At 35.9% G+C, this 25,658-nt stretch overlaps 1 pseudogene; it reads left to right on the forward strand.

The window, feature by feature from the left end:
* Positions 1 to 23,049: 23,049 nt before the first annotated feature.
* LOC145246346 (U2 spliceosomal RNA) lies at positions 23,050 to 23,213 on the forward strand (annotated as a pseudogene).
* Positions 23,214 to 25,658: the final 2,445 nt, after the last annotated feature.

A 25,658-nucleotide genomic window follows, 5' to 3' on the forward strand; every position in this document is an offset into this window, starting at 1 on the left:
CATTGACCTTCCCAAACGCGCAGTTTACGGGCTAAAAATATTATCAGAGAGGCGGTAGCACTCTCTATATAGGGATGGCCCGTACACGCCTATATAGGCCTACAAAACAAAACTATCAAAATCTCAACTAAAATCAACTTATAAGTTTCAAAAAGCACATATTCTTACAGAGAAGCGTCTTACGAATCCAGCGAGTGTCAGAACGTCGGTTAAAATGTCAAAAGAGAATAAAAAAAAAGGGTACAAAAATGGCCAATTGTTCTTCTTTCTTCTTTCTTCTTTATTCTTCTTCTTTCTTTTGAGACGATGTATCTCGGTGTACGAACGGTCTCTGACAACAGTTCAAGCATCAATCGACTGCTCTTTACACGGAGAAGTACAGTGACCCATCGCTTTTTAGCTAACTCCATAATTAAATAAGATTACGTGTAATAACAAGTTTTAAACACTATATACCCAATGTAGACAGACCACTTCGAACACGGAACTTCTCTCAAAAGGGACAGCTCCAAATAATACACTGGATGCTCACAGACGTTCCAGTTTGCCAGTGGCCTATATTTCTTGGACGCTGAATATTTGAGGTGAACGTTAAGGTTTTTTCTTTAAACAGTAACCCACCAGCGTTAATGAAACCACGAAATCTTTATCTCAGTTGATCAAAATTGTTATAAGAGTAACCTATCAGCAAGTACGACGTCAAAAAACAATGTTATAAAAACAAATAATTCTTCAGATTTTGGACTGTAAAATATGTACAAAATGTCAATGCTGTGACCAGGATTCGAACCTAGGTTAGCACGGCCACAACGTGGGGTCCTAACCTCTAGACGATCACGGCTAACACTGACGTCTATCGCTCTTGGCAGAAAGACACATGACTACTGTCAAACTATTGAAAAATAAGGAGGAAACTTGAAATTCTCACGCATGCGCAAAATTACACTATATCAACCATTGTAAAATGCAGCTGAATCTCTTCGCTCGCTAAGAAAAGTAGATCAGACCAGTTCTTCTAAGAACTCACCAAACGCCAAAGGAAATAAGTTAAATTAACCGCAAAAGAAACTGCAAGAAAGTCATCTTCTAAGAACTCACTGGAAGCTGACCAAAAAGAATCAAAATCCAAGCCCTAGCCACAAAAATAACTAGATATTGTGGCTACTATACACAATCTATTAATAAAAACAAGTAAGTTTTCTAAAATAAACTACAATAAATTAACCAAGTAACCTCACACTGTCACTGATTAGGACTTCATATAAAGATAGCAACTACACTATTGGTGTATATACCGTTCCACACTTTAACTATTGGTGACGGGGCAGTATCTCAATCCTACGAGAGTTGTCTTGCTATAAGATAAGTGATATTATAGTAAGATATACATAAGTGTTATGTTTACATTTAATAAAAATGCCAAAGTCAGCACGTAATAAAAAAGCTCAGAGAAATATAGACTATGAAAAAAACAAAGTCAAGGTATTATCTGAGCAAAAAGAATACTATCAGAAAAATGCTGAAATAATAAAAATTAAGTATCATGCAAATCCCGAGGCAAAGAAGGCTGCCTCACGTGCTGACTCAAAAGCACGGTATAACAGGGATCCCGAGGGGGAAAAAACTGCCTCACGTGCTCTTTATAACAAATAACCAGAAAAAAAGAAGGCTGCCTCACGTGCTGACTACAAAAGCACGGTATAACAGGGATTCTGAGGAGAAAAAAGCTGCCTCACGTGCTCTTTATAACAAAGAACCAGAAAAAAAGAAGGCTGCCTCACGTGCTCTTTATAACAAAGAACCAGAAAAAAAAGAAGGCTGCCTCACGTGCTGACTCAAAAGCACGGTATAACAGGGATCCCCAGGGGGAAAAAGCTGCCTCATGCACAAACTATTATAAATATAAATATAAAAAACTGCCAAATCTTTGCCAAAATGCCAAAGAATGAACCAAGAAAAAATTAATAGTGAAGGTATGAACATTTTAGAACTTTATAATACTCTAACTGTTTTATCAGAGATGCGGTAGCACTCTCTATGTAATATAGAACCGATGGAGGACCAAGAGGCAACTCCTAAGGCCCAAAACCCAAAGACCTAAAATCCAGCAGGAAGCGACCTGCTATTAATGGAGGCGGCAATGAGCCGCCTCCTAAAAAAGACAATACTATCATGAATGTAAGTTTAAAAATAAGACTGTAAGTAAAAATACTAATTAACAAGAATTAAAAAGCATTGGAAATGCAAAAGGATATAGGGATGTTATGCCAAAAAGTATACAAACAAGATAGCTATGAATGGCTAGGCACATGGAAATAGAATTGCATCCAAAGTATAGCCCTACAGCTTTTTACAACCGTAATGATGGCACAGAATGAAGATTGGAGAAAAGCTATAGGGCTATACTTTGGATGCAATTCTATTTCCATGTGCCTAGCCATTCATAGCTATCTTGTTTGTATACTTTTTGGCATACCATCCCTATATCCTTTTGCATTTCCAATGCTTTTTTTATTCTTGTTATATTAATAACTGCGTAACTGAGTGGTTCCTCGTCTCTACGTCTCAGCAGAATTCCTAGCGCGATTTAGAATTGAAACACGGGTGACTGTTGTCCACCGCTTGAGTAGTTAAGCTACGCACTTATCAGTGACAACGGAAGAAATTGAAGAAAATCATAAATAATGTTATTCATTTATTTATTTTGTGGAATTATAATTAATTTACCAAAATGACCATAGAAGAACGTACATATATATATATATATATATATATATATATATATATATATATATATATATATATATATATATATATATATATATATAGGTTCAGGTTTGAGGTGTAAAAAGTCATAATCAATGAAGTGCTCAATAAAAAGAGCAAAATATTTTTTTATTATTTGGGATAAACAGTGACATATGGTCGCTAAAAATAGCCATCTGTTTCAGTCAAAGAGACTTCATCAGACGACCTGGAACCTCTCGATGCCAAAAAGAAAATAAATGAAAAATGGGATGGATTAGAGAGAAATTAAAGAAAAACGGAGCTCTTCAAAAAAGTATAAAAAGTACATAAAGAGACTATAATAAATTGCGAGCTCTCTAAAAAAGGAGATAGAAAAAAACGGATAGAAAAAAGAGGATAGAAAAAAGAAAAAGGAAAGATCGCATTACGACCTATTGGAAGATATTCAAGACTTTTCACAACAGAATTTAAATTTGAAAGAAAATTAAAAATGGGTCATAATTTTATTGGGGCTGGGAGTTGTACAGGAAAGTGGTGTGGGAGGGGTTCTACTTATATTGAACGTGTCACGGAGAGAAAAGGACTTTGCACTTGGGTGATTTTACTCCGAGAGTTACGTGTCGTTATGCGTTAAGTTAGGGGGGGATTGAATAATACAGACATATTCATGCTGAGGCATATATCTGTATACATATATACGTATCAAATATACAAATACATACGTGGGCGAAAGCGACACAATGATACACACGGAAATATATACATAAAAGAACATACGCACACGCAAGAATACAGCTATATGTATAGATACACAGATAATCACATGTATACAAATATACAAATACGTACACACATACAGACAAACACACACATATACACACATACACATATATATATCCATATACTTATACATACATATACATGTATACACACATACACATATATATATAGACATATACAAATACAGGTATAGATACACTAACACACACAAACACACGCACACACATATATATATGTATATATATACATATATATATACATACATATATATATATATATATATATATATATATATATATATATATATATATATATATATATATACATAGACGCCCACACACATATAAATACATATATTAACATCAGCAAATACATCTATATGAACATCTAGATTCCATGAGCAAAGCTTCTTTCTTAGAACTGCACGCCAGTGGAACTCTCTGCCGCTTGCCTGTTTCCCATCTGACTACAACTTGGACGTCTTCAAGTCCAACATAAACAAACTCCTGACAAACCGCCTCCTTAAGTAAGACCCTCTATCAAAACCCCCAATACTAATGATTACTACAATACAATCTCATTGATTACTGTACACGCAATAACCCTTATCCCTGAGTGGCCTTCGGGCCTTGATAAGTGGTGACCCCCATGTAAATAAAAAAACTACATATATACATATGTACACAATAAATATACACAGACGAGCGTCTAGTGAAATAAACCTACGTACGGAGGTACTGTTATACAAACATAGAAATATATTTAGTTAAATAGTATCAGGATATTAAAAATTAAAATGGAATATATTTAAGATACAATTTTCAATTAAAAACTATTATGGAATTATTAAAAAAAAAACTAAGAAAATTAAATATCAATATGAGAATATATGCATATTGCTAATAATAAAGTAGTTATTAGTATCACCATTATAATGAGTCATAAAAGGTGTTAAATTCCACCAAATTATTATGTTATGTAAAGTATTCATTTTACTAGTTATTAATTAATGTTTGTAATATTTATTTTATTTTATTTTTATTTTATTTTATTTTTTAAAATTATTTTTGTATGAGTAGATTAGAGTTAGGAGGTACATATGTTAGACCATGGCATTGGAAATCCTATACGAATAGTAAGAAGGATAATAAAGGATATGTAAATATAGAGATGAAAATACAAATAGGTACGGACATAAAATACGCACACAAAAGAATATACATTTATGCACGTACAGGTCTATAATAAGTGGGTAAAGAAGGGGTTAAATAAATATATGGTCATTTTTGAAAAGTCATCGGGTGTCTTCATCTAAATTATGCGTAGTAAAATTTAGTTATTCAAGAATTGAAACATACTAAAATACTAAAATGAGGTTGTGGAGGAGATGCAACATATATCTGTATATATACATCTAAACCAAATATACAAATACATACATACAAGTACGAAAGCTATGCACACATACCCACGTAAATATATACATAAAAGAACATACTCATACGTAAGAATAAAATTATATGTATAGATACACAGATAATCACCAGTTTACATATATACAAATACGTACAAAAATACAGACATACACACACAAATACATGTATACATATACATATACACATATCTGTACATACATATATACATACATACACATATATAAAGATATATACAAATACCGATATAGATACACAAACACATACAAACACATCCACACACATACAATATACACATATACATACATATACATATATATACATAAACACACATGTACATATACATACAAGTATATACATCAGCAAATACATCTATATGTACACCTACATGCAGGTATACAATAAATATACACAGACGGGCAGCGAAATAAACCTACGTACAAGGATACTGTTATACAGACATAAATATATATTTAATTAAATGGTATTAGGATATTAAAAATTAAAAATGAATTATATTTAAGATAAAATTTTCGATTAAAAATATTATGGGATTCTTAAGAAATTATTACGCAAATTAAATGTAAATATGAGAATTAACATATTAATAATAATAAGTAGTTATTAGTATCATCATTATAATGAGTTATAAAAGCTGTTATATTATTATGTGTTATGTAAATATTCATTTTACTCGTTATTAATTAAAGTTTATAATATTTGTTTTTATCTTATTTTATTATTATATTTATTTTATTTTATTTCATTTATTTATTTATTTTTATTTATTTATTTTTTGTATGAGTAGATTGTTTTGTAAGAGTAGATTGGAGTTAGATGGTACATGTTTTAGACCATGGAATTGGAGATCTTATCAGAATAGTAAGAGAATATTAATAGATGTACATAAAGTACGCATACAAAACAATACACATTTATGCATGAACAGGTATATAATAAAGGGGTAAAAAAGGTGTTAAATAAAAGTATGGTCAATTAACGAAACGAAATCAGGTGTCAGACTATTTTCTTCATCTAAATTATGCACAGTAACATTTAGTTGTACAAGAATTGAAACATACTAAAATAATAAGATGAGGTTGTGGGGGGGATGGGTATAGTAATATATACGTTTACAATATGGGTGGATAGTAGAAAGTTAGACATGTGTAGCAAAAAAGAAAAAGAAGAATTTACATATAGAATATGGTAAACAGTGGAAGAGTCTCTGAAATGAAAAGATGTAGTTATTAATGGGGAAGATACTTAATATATTAAAGGTGGATTGAAATGAATAAGACCATAAGACCATATTGAGTATGATTGTTCTCATCAGTATGAGAGTTGAGGGTAGATCGATGGTGTATTCGGCTATGTCTTATGTATTAGGTTCAAGTAGTGTTTAGGACTTCAGATTAGATTGAGGTTAGAAAGGAGATTTTTTTTATAGTGTTTGCAATTAATAGAGTTTTCTTTTTTTTGTTTAGGAGCTTATCTCTTTCCCTGAACGTAATAATAAATAGTTTCTCAAAAAGGCATAGATAGCAAGCTGAATTTATAGACGAACAGGTATTAGCTCTCTTTAGGATAGATCAAGACCAATAAACTATTGGTGATAATCTCTGTTCGATTAACTCATTAAAGTATTTGGATAGTGATGCTCTGTCCGTATAGTTGGGATTTTCAAAAGAGCATTTATGGCCTGTATATCTTTCCTTGAATGTATTGCCGTCCGTGCCAATATAATATTTTTTGTTATCAGGGGTTTCCTTAGTGGAAATTGTAGCTTTGTAAACAGCTGAAGTTATGAGGCAGTTTCCTTTAAGGGGGCATTAAGACGTTATTCTACAGTTGCATGATTTATTTACTTTGGGTGAATTTCTATTATTTCTATTATTGCCATTTAATATTTTGTTATTATGTTTTTTTATTATTTTTTCTAAATTATCACTACAACTATAACTCAATTTTGTAGTGTTTTTATTGAATAATTTGTGTAGAGTGTTTTTTTGGTGGAATCATTTTGATGAGGTTTAAAATTTGTTTTAAAAATTTTAGTTTTTGTTGCCTAGGTTAGTTTGAAGCATCATATTGTATGGAGACGTATACCAAATTATTTTCCTTTTTCTGTTTTTTGGGTATGCTATTGTAGGGTATTGGTTCGATATACTCTAGATGTATATTTTTATAGCCACTGTCTTTAAGAGCTTTATTGTAGAAGTTTTTGTGGGAGTTGAAGATGGTATGGTTTGAAGAGTTGTTACTAATCCTTATGTTAATTGATTTAGGTATATGTTTGATAAAATATTAAGGTTGGTTAGATAGTGGGTTGACGTAGATGAGATTCGCGTTATCCTTCTTATAAGGTTCATAACAGCCCTTCTTTAAATTTAATGTTACATCTAAAAAATTTACTATTTTGACATTAGAAACAATTTCAACTTTTAGCTTTATGCTCTTAAACTCTCTGAGGATTATTTTTCATTTTTTCGCATTTGGGACCATTGGATTCTTCTATAATCATAAGGCCGTCGTCTCTATATAGACCGATATTTTCAACTTCGATGATCCTAGTTAGGTTATATAAGATATACAGACCTACTAGGTCAGTCAATTCAGCTGAGTCCAGGGATCCCATCAACACGTCGAATTGACCTATTTGATTTTTCTTGGTCTACTGTTCATTTCCGCTTAGCAGCACAGAATTTCTACACTTACTGATGATTTCAATTTCATCCTCAGAAATATCAGAGAGAAGCTCAGCGAATTCAATTACCTCACCAAAAAGTTCTTTCGTGATAGAATGGTAATAGTTTTCGATGTCAAATTGTAGGAAGGAACAATTTTGTTTATTATTTATGTTTGAGAACAACTTAATCGTATCATTTGTGTTTATCCATCGGTTAAGATTGTATGTACATTTAATTTGGCTGTTAATTCTGTCCAGAATATTTTGCTGATCCGACCTATTTCTGGTATAGTTGGGTTAATAAGTATAAGTGTAGGTTTGTTGGCAAAATCAGGTTTGTGGTCTTTTAAGAGTATATATTATACTATTCATACAGGATTTCCAATTCCATGGTCTAAAACTTACTATTCTAATAGAATTTCCAATTCCATGGTCTAAAACATGTACCACCTAACTCTAATATACTCATACAAAAAATATTTTTAAAAAATAAAAAAATAAAATGAAATAAAATAAATATTATAAACTTTAATTAATAACTAGTAAAATGAATACTTTACATAGCACATAATAATATGGTGGAATTTTACAGGTTTTATAACTACTTAAAATGGTGATACTAATAACTATTATTATTAGAATAATGCATGTATTTTCATATTTATATTAAATTTTCTTGATAATTTTTAATAATCCCATAATAGTTTTTAATCGAAAATTTTATCTTAAATATATTCCATTTTAATTTTTAATATCTTGATATTATTTAACTAATATATTCTTATGTCTGTATAACAGTACCTCCGTATGTAGGTTTATTTAACTAGACGCTCGTCTGTGTATATTTATTGTGTACATATGTATATATGTAGATGTTCATATAAATGTATTTACTGATGTATATATATATATATATATGTATTTATATGTGTGTGGGTGTATATGTATATATATACGTGTATATGTATATATAAATGTATATATGTGTGTGCGTGTGTTTGTGTGTGTTAGTGTATCTATATCTGTATTTGTATATGTCTATATATATGTGTATGTGTGTATATATATATGTATGTATAAGTATATGGTATATATGTGTGTATATATGTATATGTGTGTATGTCTGTATGTTTGCACGTATTTGTATATTTGTATACATGTGATTATCTGTGTATCTATACATATAGCTGTATTTTTGCGTGTGCGTATGTTCTTTAATATATATATTTACGTGTGTATCTTTGTGTCGCTTTCACCCATGTATGTATTTGTATATTTGATCGTATATATGTATGCAGATATATGGCTCAGCATGAATATGTCTGTATTAGTCAATCCCTCCACTCTAACATAACGCATAACGACACGTAACTCTCGGAGTAAAATCACACAAGTGCAAAGTCCTTTTCTCTCCGTGACACGTTCAATATAAGTAGAACCCCTCCCACACAACCCTCCTGTAGAACTCCCAGCCCCAATAAAATTATGACCCATTTTTAATTTTCTTTCAAATTTAAATTCTGTTGTGAAAAGTCTTGAATATCTTCCAATAGGTCGTAATGCGATCTTTCCTTTTTATTTTTTCTATCCTCTTTTTTCTATCCGTTTTTTTCCATCTTTTTTCTTTAGAGAGCTCGCAATTTATTATAGTCTCTTTATGTACTTATTATACTTTTTTCGAAGGGCTCCATTTTTCTTTAATTTCTCTCTAATTTATCCCATTTTTCATTTTTCTTTTTGGCATCGAGAGGTTCCAGGTCCCCTGATTAAGTCTCTTTGACTGAAACAAATGGCTATTTGTAGCGACCATATGTCACTGTTTATCCCAAATAATAATAATAATAATAATAATAATAATAATAATAATAATATATATATATATATATATATATATATACATATATATATACTATAATAATTATTAAATACTTAGAGACACTAGTGTTTCATCCTTTAGGGTATCGGTGGTGTAGCAGTCGATAGATTCGAAGCCTTTCAACAGAATATATATATATATATATATATATATATATATATATATATAATTATGGAAATAGCTCCAGTGGATGCGTGTAACTAATTGATATAGGGTACTATATAAAGTACAGATGAAAAACAATTAGTTGATGATAAATGATTCATGGATAAATTCATCCCCAAAAATGCACGTGGATGTTATCGGCAGCTCCAGTAATTCTTGCTTATCCTTTTTTGTCCTTCAGTCCTCATTTCCAATGAGTGATTTTTCTGACAAAGGGTGAAGAAAAAGCTTCTTTCTAGGTCGGTAGTGCTTTGCAAAGAGTAGCCTGAGATGTCGGAAAATTTCTGTTTCTATGTCTATCCTTGTGGCCATGTCACTAGTAAGGGTGCTGGATGTAAACGTTTCATCTGGGCTGACGTTACCCGCCTGATAGTCAGGGACCCGAACCTTGGATTAACCACTAAGGAGGCTGTCCTATAAGCAGGTGCAAAGTACCGGGACTGCTGTATTGCCATTTGGTGAATGGATTCTAGACCATACAGTAGTTTCTGGTAGGGCCTCTCGATGCCATACTAGTGGGTAATTGTTACGGCTTTACCTTTTCATGTGCTACAAAAAAATCTTGTCTTTTTCTCTCTTATTTTCCATCTCTGTCCTGATCCAACCAAGTCTACCGACCTGCTCCACAAACCCCAAAACCTCAATCCTAACAAATCTCCAAAAAAGAAACATGAATAAACCTAGAACCCAATCCACCATCGTAGACCCCTACTACCAGGTCTCCTTCTCCAACATCAGGGGTCTACGTTCCAAGCTGCCAGAGGTTGAAACACAACTACAGGAGACGAAACCGGACATATTCTATCTAAGTGAAACTGGCATAGGGCCAACCACTTCTCTAGATGAATTCATAATGAAAGGATACTCCAACTTAACATCTAAATCTGACCTCCAAGATCGCCATGGGCATGGAATATATGCCTACATCCAAGATGGCTTTCCATGTGGATGGGATATCTCCAGAAAATACCGTAATTTACCTTATATGTGCTTCCGGGTTGCACTTGCTTACACCACTGCATTTATATTTGCCCTCTATCGCCCCCACAACAGTGGGGTTACTATCTTTAAGAGCATATCTGAGAAAATTGACCACATTCTGTCTGCTCATCCTTCAGCTAACATTCACATTTGCGGTGACTTCAATATCTATTATGTGGAATGGCTGACCTACTCAAATAAAACCGATGACAAGGGGAGGTTTTGTCATGATTTTGCCATTGCCTATGACCTCACTCAGATTGTTCACGAACCCACCCGTGTGCCCGATACATCCGGTCAATGTGCAAGCCTTCTAGACCTTTTCCTCACAACTTCCCCTGAGCTATGTTCATGTTCCGTTCTATCTCCCCTAGGATCCTCCGACCACTCTGTTGTAGCAGGTAAGATAAAAATGAAATGTAATAAGTCTTCAGATGTACCTCTCCGCCATACTGTATATCGATACTCTATGGCTGACTGGGATAGCTTCCGTACATTCCTATCTGACCTACCTCTGCATTCCATGTTTAAACAGGATGTGTCCTCTATAGTATCAGATCCGACCGAATGGTTAATTGTAGGCATACACCGATTCATACCATCCCAGAAATTTCAACAAAAACCTTACAGCCAGCCATGGTTCTCCCCTGAATGTGCTGCTGCCATCGCACACAGAAATCACTTTTTCCATAGCTACCAACGTAATAGATGTACTGAGACTAAAGCTGCTTTCAGGACTGCCAGCAACCACTGTAAAATAGTAATAAAAATGCAAGAGAGCTATATGCTCAGTCTGTTAAATCCAAAGGAGTTGAGCCGCGGCTTGGTTCCCACCAGTTCTGGCAAATAGCAAACAGGATCTTTAATAGAAGCGTGCGTTCTATAGCAACTGTCATCAATGGACCTGAGGTCATCTCGTCAGCATCAGACAAGGCCAGACTATTTCCCAAGAACTTTGCAGCTGATTCTAATCTATGCGGCAATGACCATCAACTGCCTGTATTTCCTCCGATAACAGACAGCACGCTATGCAACATACAAATATCTGTGCGTGAGGTCGCCAAGCTAATCAAGAACCTTGATTCCAGTAAAGCAACTGGCCCTGATGGCATTCCAGTTATAGTGCTGAAAAAGCTACAACCAGAACTTGCCCCGATACTTAAAAACTTTTTAAGCGTTGCCTTAAGGAGAAGTGCTTTCCAACACCCTGGAAAACCTCATCAGCATGCTCTGTATTTAAGAATTCAGGTGATAAGTCATCTCCCTCTCAGTACAGACCAATAAGTCTCTTGTGTGTCATGAGTAAGTTGCTGGAATCCATATTAAATAAAGAAATAGTCAACCACCTCAACAGAAACAACCTTCTTAGTGACACACAATATGGTTTCCGCTCTGCAAGATCTACAGCAGATGTGCTAACGGTTATATCACATAGGATTAGTGAATCTCTTGACAAGGGCTTCCTTTCCAGGGCAATTGCTCTTGACATATCGAAGGCCTTCGATAAGGTATGGCATAAGGGCCTACTTCACAAGATTTCCAGCTACGGTATTACTGGAAATGTTTTCTCAGTCATTAAATCTTTTCTCTCCGATAGGTTCATAAGTGTAGTGGTTGATGAGCAGAAATCAGAGGCACACAGTAATAATGCTGGAATCCCTCAGGGGTCCATCCTGGACCCAACTCTCTTCCTGATCTACATCAATGATCTCCCAAAACACATACTTAAATCATTCCTTGACATCTATGCTGATGACACGACCATCTATGGCAACACATCAAAGGCCGTAAATAACAAAGTTATCTCTAATTCTCTCTCCTTTGATCTTGAGCGCGTGGTAGAATGGGGAAGAAGTGACTGATCACTTTTAATGCATCCAAACCAAGCTTCTATCTTTACATTATCAACGTTCTGATCCCCATCTGGCATCAATTGAAATGGGTGGCTCTCGTCTTGGGTAGGCTTCATGTTTTGACAAGCTTCTGGGTTTGACCTTTACTCCTGATCTGAAATGGAACACGTACATCAAATCTGTTGCCAGGGACGCTGGGAAAATGGTGGGATCCTTCTACTGCTCCAGAAGATATCTCACTACTGATGCAATGCTCTATCTATATAAAAGCCAAGTACGTCCAAGGATGGAGTACTGCTGCCACATCTGGACAGGAGCTGCTAAAACAGAGTACAAAATAGACTTCGTGGTTTAGTGGGGGATGCCCTTTTCTCTTCCCTGCAACCTCTCTCCCACAGAAGAGACGTTGCGAGCCTGTCTTTATTTTATCGTTATTTCCATGGTAGGTGCTCGTCTGAGCTCCAATCCCTCGTGCCCCCTCGCCAATCTCTCACGATAAACACCCGTCTGGCTGAAACTACTGTCAATAATTTTCCTCACTCTTTATCTGTGCCTAAATCCAAACGTAGATCCCATAAGCAAAGCTTCTTTCTTAGAACTGCACGCCAGTGGAACTCTCTGCCGCTTGCCTGTTTCCCACCTGACTACAACTTGGACGTCTTCAAGTCCAACATAAACAAACTTCTAACAAACCGCTCCCTTAAGTAAGACACTCTCTCAAATCTCCAATACTAATGATTACTACAATACTATCTCATTGATTACTGTACACACAATAACCCTTATCCCTGAGTGACCTTCGGGCCTTGATAAGTGGTGACCCCCGATGTAAAAAAAGCAATTTCTTTTCGCTTGTTCAGTAACATCACTCACGGAATTTAAGAACCAAAGAAAACGCAGAAGATGCGAGATTATGAGGTTGCTGAAAGCAAACCCAAGAATTAATTTTTACTATTCATATATATAAACGGACATTATTGCAGATAACAGAGAGATTCGGTTTAATTATACCTTTTTTTCGATTTTTATTAACTTATTTTTTTGTGTGAAAATCAAAAAAATGGTAAGACATATTCCATATGTATCACGAACGGTTTCGCTTCGTTCTGGAAGCATCTTCATGTCTATAATATGGTTGTCTCCAAGTCCATCATGAACAAGTTTCTGATGAGCCGTTACACTTAAGTTTACAAATTTACCAAACTTCCATTACTATCGATTACTATATTATCCTTCTGACTACTGTACACACTTTAACCCTTATCCTTGAGTGGCCTCTCGGCCTTGATATGTGGTGACGCCTATGTAAAAAAAAGAGTGATATGCTGATCTGAGAAAGACTGGCTAAGGAAGGAATTAATAGTAGCAGCGAATGGTAAATATTCATAGGCAGCTGTTGGCAGGGCGAGTTATTGTATCACATAGATGAAGCAGGGTTGGCCGATTACTCCAGACAGTTTAGAATATTGTTTGAAAGGCAACTTGGTTTATCCTAGGTTTTTGGTAATTTATATAGAGATACCTTCAAGTAGTTTTTTTTTAAATTTAATGTGTTATTTTAATGTTATTTTAATTTAAAGTTGATTTGTTATTTTGATGTTAATTTTGTTTTGATTTAATTTATTATTTTAATGTTATTTCAATCTTAATTTAATTTTAATTTAATTTGTTACAAGGTTTTATCTTATATCAAAAAGGGGGCAGTTATGCGTTTTAAAGATCTTGGAAAAATGTACTGGAATCTAGGTTATGCATAGTAAGACGACGGGATAGCTTAGTCGTTGTGTAACCAATGTGACTATCTGTTTTAAGGTTATTATGGGAGTTACACTCCCCCAAAGGGCATTCAAACTTGTAGCTGACGTTGGTTTCTTCTAATGATTTTAGGGTTGGAAGCCATTTTTTTTTGCTACCAGATTTTGTGTTTAAATTTTTTTTATAGTAAATAATGTTTCTAATTTTATTGACATTGTCAGTTGGTTGGTTGGTTGTTTTTGTTTTACGGCATATCAACCCTTTTCGGGTTATTTAATGTCGAATTTTTTAATAGAATATATTTGTTGTTTTCAAGTCGGTTTCTATTTAACCCATAGTTGGAACCCTAACAGGTACTACCACTCCGGGTCAGAGTGGACCTGGGAGCAATGGTAATTAAAGGGTGGCTCCACACTCCCCAAAGCCCACAAGCTGGGGCCTCACCACTGGATATAGTTTAAGGTCATATCCAGGACCCCATTGTCAGTTGGTGATATATTTATGTATGATGTTATTTATGGCTATGCTACTAATTTAAAGTTTGGTTGTATTGCATTGCAATAAAATATGCTAATAGAACTGGGGATGTGATGCTGCGTGATATTAGTATTATTTGTGATGGTACTTTTTAACTTCTGAATAATTCATTGTATTTTTGTTCATCGACAATATAATTAGGAAATTCGTTTAGTAATCAGGACTTGTTTTATATTTTTAATTCGAAAAACTGAAGCTATACAGCTATGATTGAAAAGTGCTGGTGATAGTGTCTTCCCGGAAAATGCCTCTCTATATTCTTATGTTGTTAGTTAAATATCCATGTTCTCACCGATTTCTTAATAATATCATTGGCGTTATCAGATATCCTTTATATTATTAGGGATTCTACCGCAGACTTTTTTTTATATTTAATCCGTGCCCTGGCTAAGTTTTTCCTGCTTTTTACCTCCTTCGGTTTTTTAAATCTGTATAACGTGTTATGCGTCCCACTTTTTCCTTTCCCGTATCCATTTTATTCCTTGGGAATTAATTCATGATTATTAAGAGAGTGGCAGATCTGTTCTTTCAGTTGCGCTGTTAAGATTTTCCATGTAGTTGGTCGATAGTTACTTGGGCTTTCTTCATATTATTAATATTATTATTATTAATATTGCTTTCTCACAGCTAATGATCAGTTTTATCTCCAGGAGTTTATGTGACAACAAGTCTCTCCAGATTTCCAGAACTTTTCACCTTCTTTTTACAACCATTGTAAGTGATTTTGCGTTATCGAAAAAATCCGCTTACCATTTATTCCTCGTTGGAAGCAGCCTTTTGTCTTCTCTTGTGTATTCGTGGAAATAAGCTCCCCTAAGGTATCAGTTTTCTCCGCATCTTCCAGCGGAAATCTGGTTTGTGCTATCCTTCCTCAGCTTTGTCAGCCTCCTTGACTCTTGTCGACTATTTTGTGTGACATTAGAAAGTATTGTTTCACAGTTCATACACTTTCTTGCAGCTCTCTCAGGTTCACATGTTATTATTATTATTATTATTATTATTATTATTATTATTATTATTATTATTAAATTACCGTTTGTCATCACATCCGCTGTTGTTTAAAGTCGTAACATGGGTTTTGTGTAAATTAAATATATTTACATTGATTGACTTAATGGTTTATTGGCTATTGAAATACACTTTTGTATAGCTAGAATGTTTATTAATATATGGGATAGTGTTTGGTTTAAGAAGTTCATGCTTCATTGTTTAAATAAAGGTTGTTTTAATTAACTTTTTAAGACTGATTTTTATATATTAACAGAGATATTAATCCATATATCTATAAAAGTGAAATTGTGTGTGTGTGTGTGTGTGTCTGCGTTTGTACATTTCCCTACCAAACTACTTTGTAAATTTTCAGTCTACAGGCTCGAGATTTGACATAAGGGGTATTGAGATTTGGGAAAATCTTTTTATTGGTTTTCGGCCAGAAATTATGCTGTGAAGAGGTCAAAGTTAAACGATTTGACCTCTGAAAACTCTACCAAACTTCCCCGCCAATTTTGGGTCTAAACACTTGAAATTTTAGATGTAGGTTACTTGGACATGAATCAAACCTTTTAATTTGATTTGAGCGCAAGGCAATAAATGTTAAGGGGTCAAAATTGTGGTCAAAATTTACAAAAATTGACCTCTGCGGTCTCTACCAAATCACTCAGCCAACTTTTGGTGTAAACATTGGAAATTTTACATAAAGTGTAATCAAGCATAGGGCAAGCTTTTTAATCCGTTTTTGGCTGAAAATTTGGCTACCAAAGGGTCAAAGTTTAAAAGATTTAACCTTTGATCTTTCTAGTAAACTACTCAGCCAATTTTGGGTCTAAACATTTGAAATTTGACATAAGGGGTATTCACACACGCCACAAGCTTTGTAATCAGGTTTTAGGCGAAAATTTAGCTGCCAAGGGGTCAAAGTTGGAAGAGTTGACCATTGCAGACCTTACCAAACTCCTCCTCCAATTTTGGGTTTAAACTCTTGAAATTTTAGATGTAGGTTACCTGGAAATGAGTCAAACATTTTAATATATATATATATGCACGTAAATTTACGAACAGTACATAGGGCCTGAGCAAAGCTGGGCAGAACTGCTCGTATAAAATAGATCAGTGCATCACAATTCTTTCGATTATAAATACGTTTTTCATAATATTATATACAGCGTTTTTGAAATATAAAAGATGCCAAGTCACCATTATAATTAAATTATTAGCATTATTCGTTGTAGGAATGTTAGCTGCAATATCATCAATAGTATGGTCATTTTCTATCCTTACCAGTGGTATTGTCATTATTGTCATCCCTGTCAGCCGACCTCCTATTTGCATTTGACGTAAGTCAACAATTAATAACGCTTCTCAATAATTTTGCGCCGCTTTTCAAACGACTGTCAATCTAGCATAAACGGTAATGAAAAACAACTGAAAAACCGGTAAATTGTTTTTTTTAAGCGCAGGTGTTTCGCACTTCAACGCAAGCTCCTTCATTCGACAGCAAAAAGGCGCAGCCATTCCCTGTAGTTATGCATCGCTATTGGTTCGATGTGAGATTATATTGGTCACCATCTCGAAAAAATAAAAAGGAGGATGGAGATGGTGGCACTTGAAAAAGTATTGTCTTGCAAGCATTGTTCATTTTGAATTATGAAGTTCTGAGATTCGGGCGCATATTCAGATTATGTTTAATAATTGTTTTAACAATAAAATATCAACAGTAATCATAGCTTAGTAAAGGAAGAGTTATGACAATTATTATTATTATTATTATTATTATTATTATTATTATTATTATTATCATTATTATCATTATTATTATTAGTAGTAGTAGTAATATTGGACATGATTACATAATAAGGACAATTACAGCAACCGAACTTTTAAATAAGAGAAAAAATAATTAAATAAAGAAAACAAAAAATTGATAACAGTGTTAATGATTGTAATCATGACATTTATAACAATCTTAATAATGATAACAAGGAAAATATGCTACACAAACCTGTTTGCTATAATCTATATAACAATACGCTAAGGCATTTAATATTCGTACGTACGTTATCACCGTTCACACTCATTAATATGGTTATTGCTGATTAATCAGATATTGCTAAATTAATTATTCCATCTATAAGTATTTCAACATAAATTGTTTCTTTATAAAATTACTAGCAGGACTCGTTAACCGGCGCTGCCTAGTGGTAGCATGCTTGCTCTCCAGCGTAATAAATTCAAGTACGGCTGTTTTTGTTGCCCAACCCCCAACCTCCTCATGTAAAGAACGATTTTCGGAATGGACACCCCCAATATTTCTATGTTTTGAACGGCTTTCAGAATAAAATCGCCATTTATGAATTTGCTCGAAATGTAACTTTGATCATCGCTGTCAGTATTCTCACGGGCTTGGCCTTCATACCAGATACAAGTGTAGTGTCTGTTCTGATACTGCACTGATCTCGTGGGGAGGGAGGTAAACAAAAAAAAATACTATGAACGAACAAAAAAAGTCCAACCTTGATCGCCCTTCGAGGCCCGTGACGCGGTGGATAGAGACGTTGAGTCTCTACGGTTCCAGGTGAGGATTGTCTGAAGATAACTGTTTCAATCCTACCCAAAGCCGGCCAGAGGCTTACTTGGCTATATTCGCGGTGAGATAACACCTATGGCAGTTGGGAGATTCAGAGTTCCTATCCCGTCGCGGTTACACTTGACGAAGGCCAGAGGAATAGTTGGTCGAAATGTCGTAAAACAACAACTAATAAAGAATAGGATAATAGTCCGCAATAAATCTATATATATAAAGTAGTAGCGTTCGTGTGTGTGTGTGTCTGTGTGTACAACTACCAATGACCAAATAAATATAAAGGCCATGTGTGTGTACACTTCTCTTTGTGATGAAATATTAATGCCCATATTAGGATACTTCTGTCAACGGAGACATTATATTTATATGTACTTTCAATATATAGGATTCTTCAAACCACTTTTACATTATGTAGTTACGGTCATTAACATATCACATTAAATGAACTCTATTTAAATAATTACCTCGACGACATTACTTATTCGACATAATAGCTTTGTTTCAACTGTACTAATTAAAACATTTTTCATTATTTAATTTATTTAAATTTAAAGTTATATTTGAGTTAACTTATTATATCTGAAATCTGAAACCGTTTTATTTTCAAACCAAAAACCAGAAAACCAAAAGGGGAAATAATTGTGATAGTTTAATTGAAAAATTACGTTATTAAATATTTCCTGTTTTTGTTTTCATTTCGAAATATTCTAAGCTGCATTATTATTTTTAGTCGCGTGCAAGCGACTCTATAAGTTACCCCGTCGGCCAGTCGGCCAGTCGGTCGATCTGTCGGTCGGTCGGTCTTTCAGTTTGTGCGTGGCCTTTTTGGTTAAGATCTGTTGTTAATAGATGCTGTTCTTAGCTTTTTAAGCGTTTCTTTGCCTTTTGGCCAAGATCAAAGTGATTTGAGGCTGTCGCCCATGTTTTTGCCTCTTCTGACGGATGTGTTCAACCATTGGTTTGCTCAGGGATCCATCCCGGGGCAAGTCACCAAGGGAGTGATCTCATTGCTGAGGAAAGGTGACGGGCATGGTGGGGAAGAGTTAGACGATTACAGGCCCATAACTCTGCTAAACACAGTTGAAGATTTTGGCCAAGGTCCTGTCGAATCGGGGTTGTTATCGGCGAGTTGGTTGAACCGGAACAGAACTACGCTGTGAAGGGGAAATCGATTCAGAACAACTGGCGCCTGATCCGCACGATCCTAGAGGGAGGGACAGATGACGACACGGAAGCCGTGCTGATCAACTTAGATCAGTCCAAAGCTTTCGATAGTGTCGATCATCGTTTTTTGGCATCTGTCTTAGAGGCCACCGGTTTTAAACCGGACTTCTGCAAGTGGATCTCCGTGATGTATCGACAGCCCACAGCCGTCGTGCAAGTCAACAGAAAGCATTCGAAACCCTTTGTTATCTCTCGATCAGTTCGTCAGGGTTGTCCGCTGTCGCCCTGCTCTATGTCCTGGCTTTTGAGCCTCTGCTCCGCAAGCTGAAATGTGGGGAGGCAAATTCGGCCATGCACGGAATTGCAATACCCGGTGGCTCAGCCGAAAAGGTATCCACATTCGCCGATAATGTCACGGTCTTTGTGTTGAGCTTCAGAGACATCGAAATCGTGTCAGAGGCGCTCGCTCAGCACGAAAGAATTACAGGGACCAAGATAAACCACAGCAAGTCGGTAGGACTCCGGTTGGGCGCCTGGAATGGCAACGCCAACCGCCCGGCGCCCTTCAGCTGGACGGATGGCCCAGTTCGGATCCTCGGCATGTGGTTCGGACCGGGTCTCCAGTTTGACAAAAATTGGTTGGAGGTACAGTCAAAGATGGAGGCTGCAGTCAATTCGTAGCTTCATAGGAAACTTTCCTTAAGAGGTAGAGCTGAGGCGTGCGCCACTTACGTTTTTCCTCTCATCCTTTATCGACTGGCCGTACTTCCCCTGCCTGCACAACACCTAACAGCTCTGGTCGAACTCTTGTCCTCGCTTCTTTGGGACAGAGGAAGACACTGGGTGAGCAGACAGGTCTGTATTCAACGTCCGTGTGAAGTGTCATCAAACGCTGAGAGGCTGGCCTTCCTGAGCCACTATATGCAAGATGACCAACCGTGGGACCCCGTGGTTACTGCCACCTTCCCCGACCTCGTTATTGACCCTTCTATCGAGAGCCATTGCCGGCCGTAGAGAGAATCTTCCTACATTAAAGAGTGCTGAGCCGCGCTAAAACGACTACCAAGGTCCAGCGACCTTGTGACTGCTACCCGTAGGGAACTCCACAGAGATCTAGTGAAGGTGGTCGCCGATGACCAGCTATGCGCGCGTTTGGGTTGGCAACAGAGTGAGATCTGCTCCGCGTGGAGCTGGGCGCTAGGTTCGAGTCATCTGAACAATTCGGAGTTCTCTCTGACCTGGCGATTGGCCCGAAATGCGCTTCCACTCAACAACATACAATGCAGTTCCGGGTTTTTGGAGTCGTCTGATTCTCCCCGTTGTGGGACAACGGCCATAGAAACGACGGATCATACTTTCTTCGATTGACGCGAACTTCGCCGGTACTGGTCGTATGTCAGCGAGGTGAAGGCTTGCATCGATCCTGAGCATACTCGCCCAATTACCGTATCCAATATCGTAGACAACGTGAGGCCGACGTGGGACAGGGAAAGACAAATAGTCTACGTTACGATCCTGGCCGTGGCGAGAATGGTGAATTGGACGTCGCGTCTGCAAGTGTGCCGGGGAGGTTGTCTTTTTCTGATCAGGATCTGATCGCTTTCTTTAAAAACCAACTACGAGTGAAGATCAGATGTGATACAAGAAGGCTGCATCGCGCGTCATTTGACAAAAGATGGATACATGTAGCAAGTCTGTGTGTACGAAGAGGAGCCAAATTTGAATATGTGTTTCCCACCTAGGTGTGGAACGCGCAGTTCCGTAAAGTAAAATTAAACAAGTAGCTTCTAAGCTAGCTGAGTGTGTGTTCAATCCCTCCCTGATTAGGAAGCCTCCAAGATCCCCACCCCCTCCTTTTTGTTTTCACCTCTAAATTTCACCCATCTTGGAGAGAAAGAAATACATACTAACCCCCATTCCTTACCCACAGAATTTTCTTTTCTCCATTCATCCCCATCTAAAAGGGATCCCCACTTAGAGGCTGACACGCAGAAGCGAGGTTCCTTTTACAAACCTAGTGGAACCATTGTTATTTTTTTTTTGTCTTTACACGCCAATAAAAGTGTTTTTAAAATTGGGAGTTAAGTAGCGCGTCCCCCAGTATGAAAGGATGAATGCGGTATTATGGTGAAAGAAGATACTAGCTGGGAGAAACTTTTGATTTTGTTTAGTTCTGGAGTGACAAGAATGACTAACGACCTCCACAATCCCACCTTTTGAGTTGGCCATGTGCCTAAGTTTTTTGTTCATTGTTAATTTTCAATGTATTTTTAACATTAATAAAAATTTAATATCTCAAAATGTAGTATCTGTTCCGGCAGATACTGCGAGCAAAGACCATATGTGGGGGAAAACCCGACATATAAGACCTTGATCAATGTAAGGGCAACCCTTCATACCAATTGTCAATATCCAGCTCCCATTTCGCATCCATCGGGAGCAGGTCCCCTTTTCCTACACCCTCCCTCTTGCTCCACATTAAAAAACGACCTTGTGCCTAATTTGATCAGTGGGGAAGCAAATAAATACCGACCTTTTTCCCTGCCTTTTGGCCAAGATTAAAGTGTGGTATCTGTTCCGACATATACTGCAAGCAAAGACCATTAGTGGTGGCGACCCACATATAAGGCAATGGTCAATGTAAGGGCAACCCTTCATACCAATTGTCACTATCCAGCTCCCCTACTCCCCAGGGAGTTGGTCCCCATTTCCCTTCACTCCTCTCATTAAAAAATCAGCCTTGTTCCTCATTTGCTCGGTGGGGGAACAAATTAATACCGACCCCACAGATAAGCCCTTGGTCAATGTAGGGGCAATCCTTCATACCAATTGTCACTATCCAGCTCCCCTACTCCCCGGGGAATTTGTCCCCATTTCCCCTTATCTTCACATTATAAATCGGCCTTTATCCTAATTTTCTCGTGGGGGAGCAAATAAATACCAACCCTTCATACCAATTGTCACTATCCAGCTCCCCTTCTCCGCGGGGAGCGTGCTGCATTTCCCCTTCACTCCTCACATTTAAAATCGGCCTTGTGCCTAATTGCTCGGTGGGGGAGCAAATAAATACCAACCCCACATATAAGAGCTTGGTCAGTGAAAGGCAACCCTTCATACCAATTGTCACTATCCAGCTCCCATTTAGCACAGATTGGAAACTGATCCCCTTTTCCCCCTCTCTTTCTCTCTTCACATTAAAAAACGGCCTTTTGCCTAATTTGCTCGGCGGGGAACAAATAAATACCCTTTTCTGGGCGTTTTGGCCAAGATCAAAGTGTAGTATCTTTTCCGGCAGATACTGCAGGCAAAGGCCATATGGGGGGCAACCCCACTTATAAGACGTTGGTCAATGTAGGGACCACCCTTCATACCAATTGTCACTATCCAGCTCCCCTACTCCCTGGGGAGCAGGTCCCCATTTTCCCATTCACTCCTCACTTTAAAAATCCACCTTGTGCCTAATTTACTTGGTGGGGGAGCAAATAAATACCCTTTTCTTGGCCTTTTGGCCAAGATGAAAGTGTAGTACCTGTTCTTACTACATGCTGTACTTATGTTTCTAACTTTGTGGTATAAAGTGGTGGATCATTTTTTTTTGTATTAATTTAATGTGAAATTTACCACTTTACAACCAGTCAGTCTCAAAGCCCTTCAAGTCATTCTCCAGATCATTCAAGTTGTTTTTGAAGGATTCCAGTTATTTTTTAAGCATTCAAGTCATTCTTAAGGTCATTCAGTTAATCCTTTAATTCATTAAGGTCATTCTATGTTATTTACTTTTTATTTATTTAAGTCGTTTCAGCCCAGTTTTTGGTCATTTAATTTATCTTTAAGAATTTCATGTCAATCCTTCATTCACGTATTCATTCATTACACAAGAGCACGCGACTAATGGCTATCGGCCTTGTTATTTTTAATTGGGAGGAAAGTTTTTTTGCTCTTTCTTAATTTTTAAGTAACTTTTTTTATTTGTTAGAGAAAAATAAAACTAATGTCATCATTTACTTGCATTCTCACGAGGGCAGAGTTAGTCAGAGACACATGTAAACAAAATCCATCATCCTCTGCTCTTTTTTTTTGTTTATAAAATTTAATCGGTGTTGCACAGGATTTATTATAATAATTATACCATAGCAAGTGTGTTTAATTGCCTGCGAAACCGTTTTTCTTTATAATTTATTTAATATCTTAAATTAAAAATAGTCAATTTTTACGACGTGACCCAGCGTCGTTTAACCCCTAGAAAAAGTGGTCAATGTAAAGTTTTTTTCCAACTCCTCAAAAAACTTTAAAATACGACTTTTATTGGTTTTCGATGATGCTGAAAACGAATATCACATTGACATTGGAGGCAGATAAGTAGTTTTCTTAATATGAAAAATTACTTTTTCAAAACAGGGGGATCACTTTCCTACATACATTTAACGTAAAATGGACACCCACTTTCTAAGCACCTAATAATTTCTTCATATCATAAAACAATTTAACTGTGATATTCGTCTTCGGCACCACCGAAAACCGACGCTGTTTTTTACTAAGAGATTCGTTTATTTTTTTCATAATTTAGGACGTAAATAATGCTGTCAGTAAGCTTGCACGAGCAGTCGGTTTACAAAAATATATTTTTGTTTTTCATTCTTTTTTTTTGAAGTGGGTATTCAATTATAGAATGTGTATAGTTTTTACCAGGTGCTTCTGTAGTTTACTTAACTGCCTCTTAATGTAAACAGAATTTTTGTAAAATGTTAAACTGCAGAGGCACCTGCTCACAACTATACAAGTTGTATAATGAAAAAAGAATGCAAAACAAAAGTATGCTTTTGTAAACTTACTAACAGCATAATTAGCGTCCTAAATTATGAGATGAAAAAATGAACGCATCTCTTAGTAAAAAAAAAAACCCGCCAATTTTTGGGGGTGCTGAAAACGAATCTCACAGTTAAATTTGTTTTATGATATAAAGAAATTACTAAGTGACCAGAAAGTGGGTGCTCATTTTACGTTAAATTTATATAAGAAAATGATCCCCCACTTTTTGACAAAGTAATTTCTTCATATCATGAAAACTACTTCGAAAACCATTAAAACTTTTCATTTTAAAGTTTTTGAGGGAGTTGTAAAGAAACTTTACATTGACCAAAAATTTTTTTTTTTTTGTGGCCTAATACGTTCAAGCAGTCTTTATAAATAATATGAAAGAAGAAATATTGAAAAAAAAAAATTAAACCTTTTTGCGTAGGGGATAACTTTTCTATATAAATTTGACGTAAACTGAGCACCCACTCTTTGGCCACAAAGCGTTCAAGTAGACATGTAATCTCTAGCATTTTTTTTCAAGTTTGGCGATCGAGGGATGGGTGGGGGTACAAAACATGATAAATACAAATATTTTTAGTTTTTTTGTGGTGGAGGAGGCGGGAATGACATTTGAAACAGAAAATAACGATAAATTTAATTAATTTTTATGAAACCATTCTGTACTTTCACTTAACAATTTTATAAGCAAAACGAACGCCAAAATATGACAAATTCATTTTTTTCGGGGGGGGGGGTTACATTAAAAATATAAAATGACGAAAAATGTCATTTGATTGTCTTTGGAATTAATTTTTGGTAGACCTTTTTTTTTGCGATCGCACGGGCATTCATTGCTATTTTTATAGAAACAAAAGTTTTAATGATTTAGTTTTAATTATCTTTTCTTTGGGGTTCTCGCCAGTGCTCAATATCCGGAGAATAGTTTCTTCTCTTTGTAGCCCTTCTGCTGAAATATCACGTACTTCTTTTTTTGGGGCGATTACATTTACATGTTTTCATCCGTTCTTTTATTTTTATTGTGGGAGTATCCACGTTGCCCATGATGAAAATGATTAGTATACCGGTGTGTTTCAAACAGATCTTCATGTCAACCCAAGTAACGCTTAGTACCCATGCTAGTATATCTATAATATAAAGCTAAACGTCTGTGTGTGTGTCTGGTCACGAATAGGCTCCTATATGGTTGACTATTATAGAGAATTTATCACATATAATGATAGAAGATGTATCGAGACACAGGAATGGGTATGTTTGATCTGGCATAATGATGATTCATTAA

The sequence above is a fragment of the Euprymna scolopes genome, chromosome 23, assembly GCF_053919585.1.
Source record: "Euprymna scolopes isolate OS-2025 chromosome 23, ASM5391958v1, whole genome shotgun sequence".
Lineage (NCBI taxonomy): Eukaryota > Metazoa > Mollusca > Cephalopoda > Sepiida > Sepiolidae > Euprymna > Euprymna scolopes.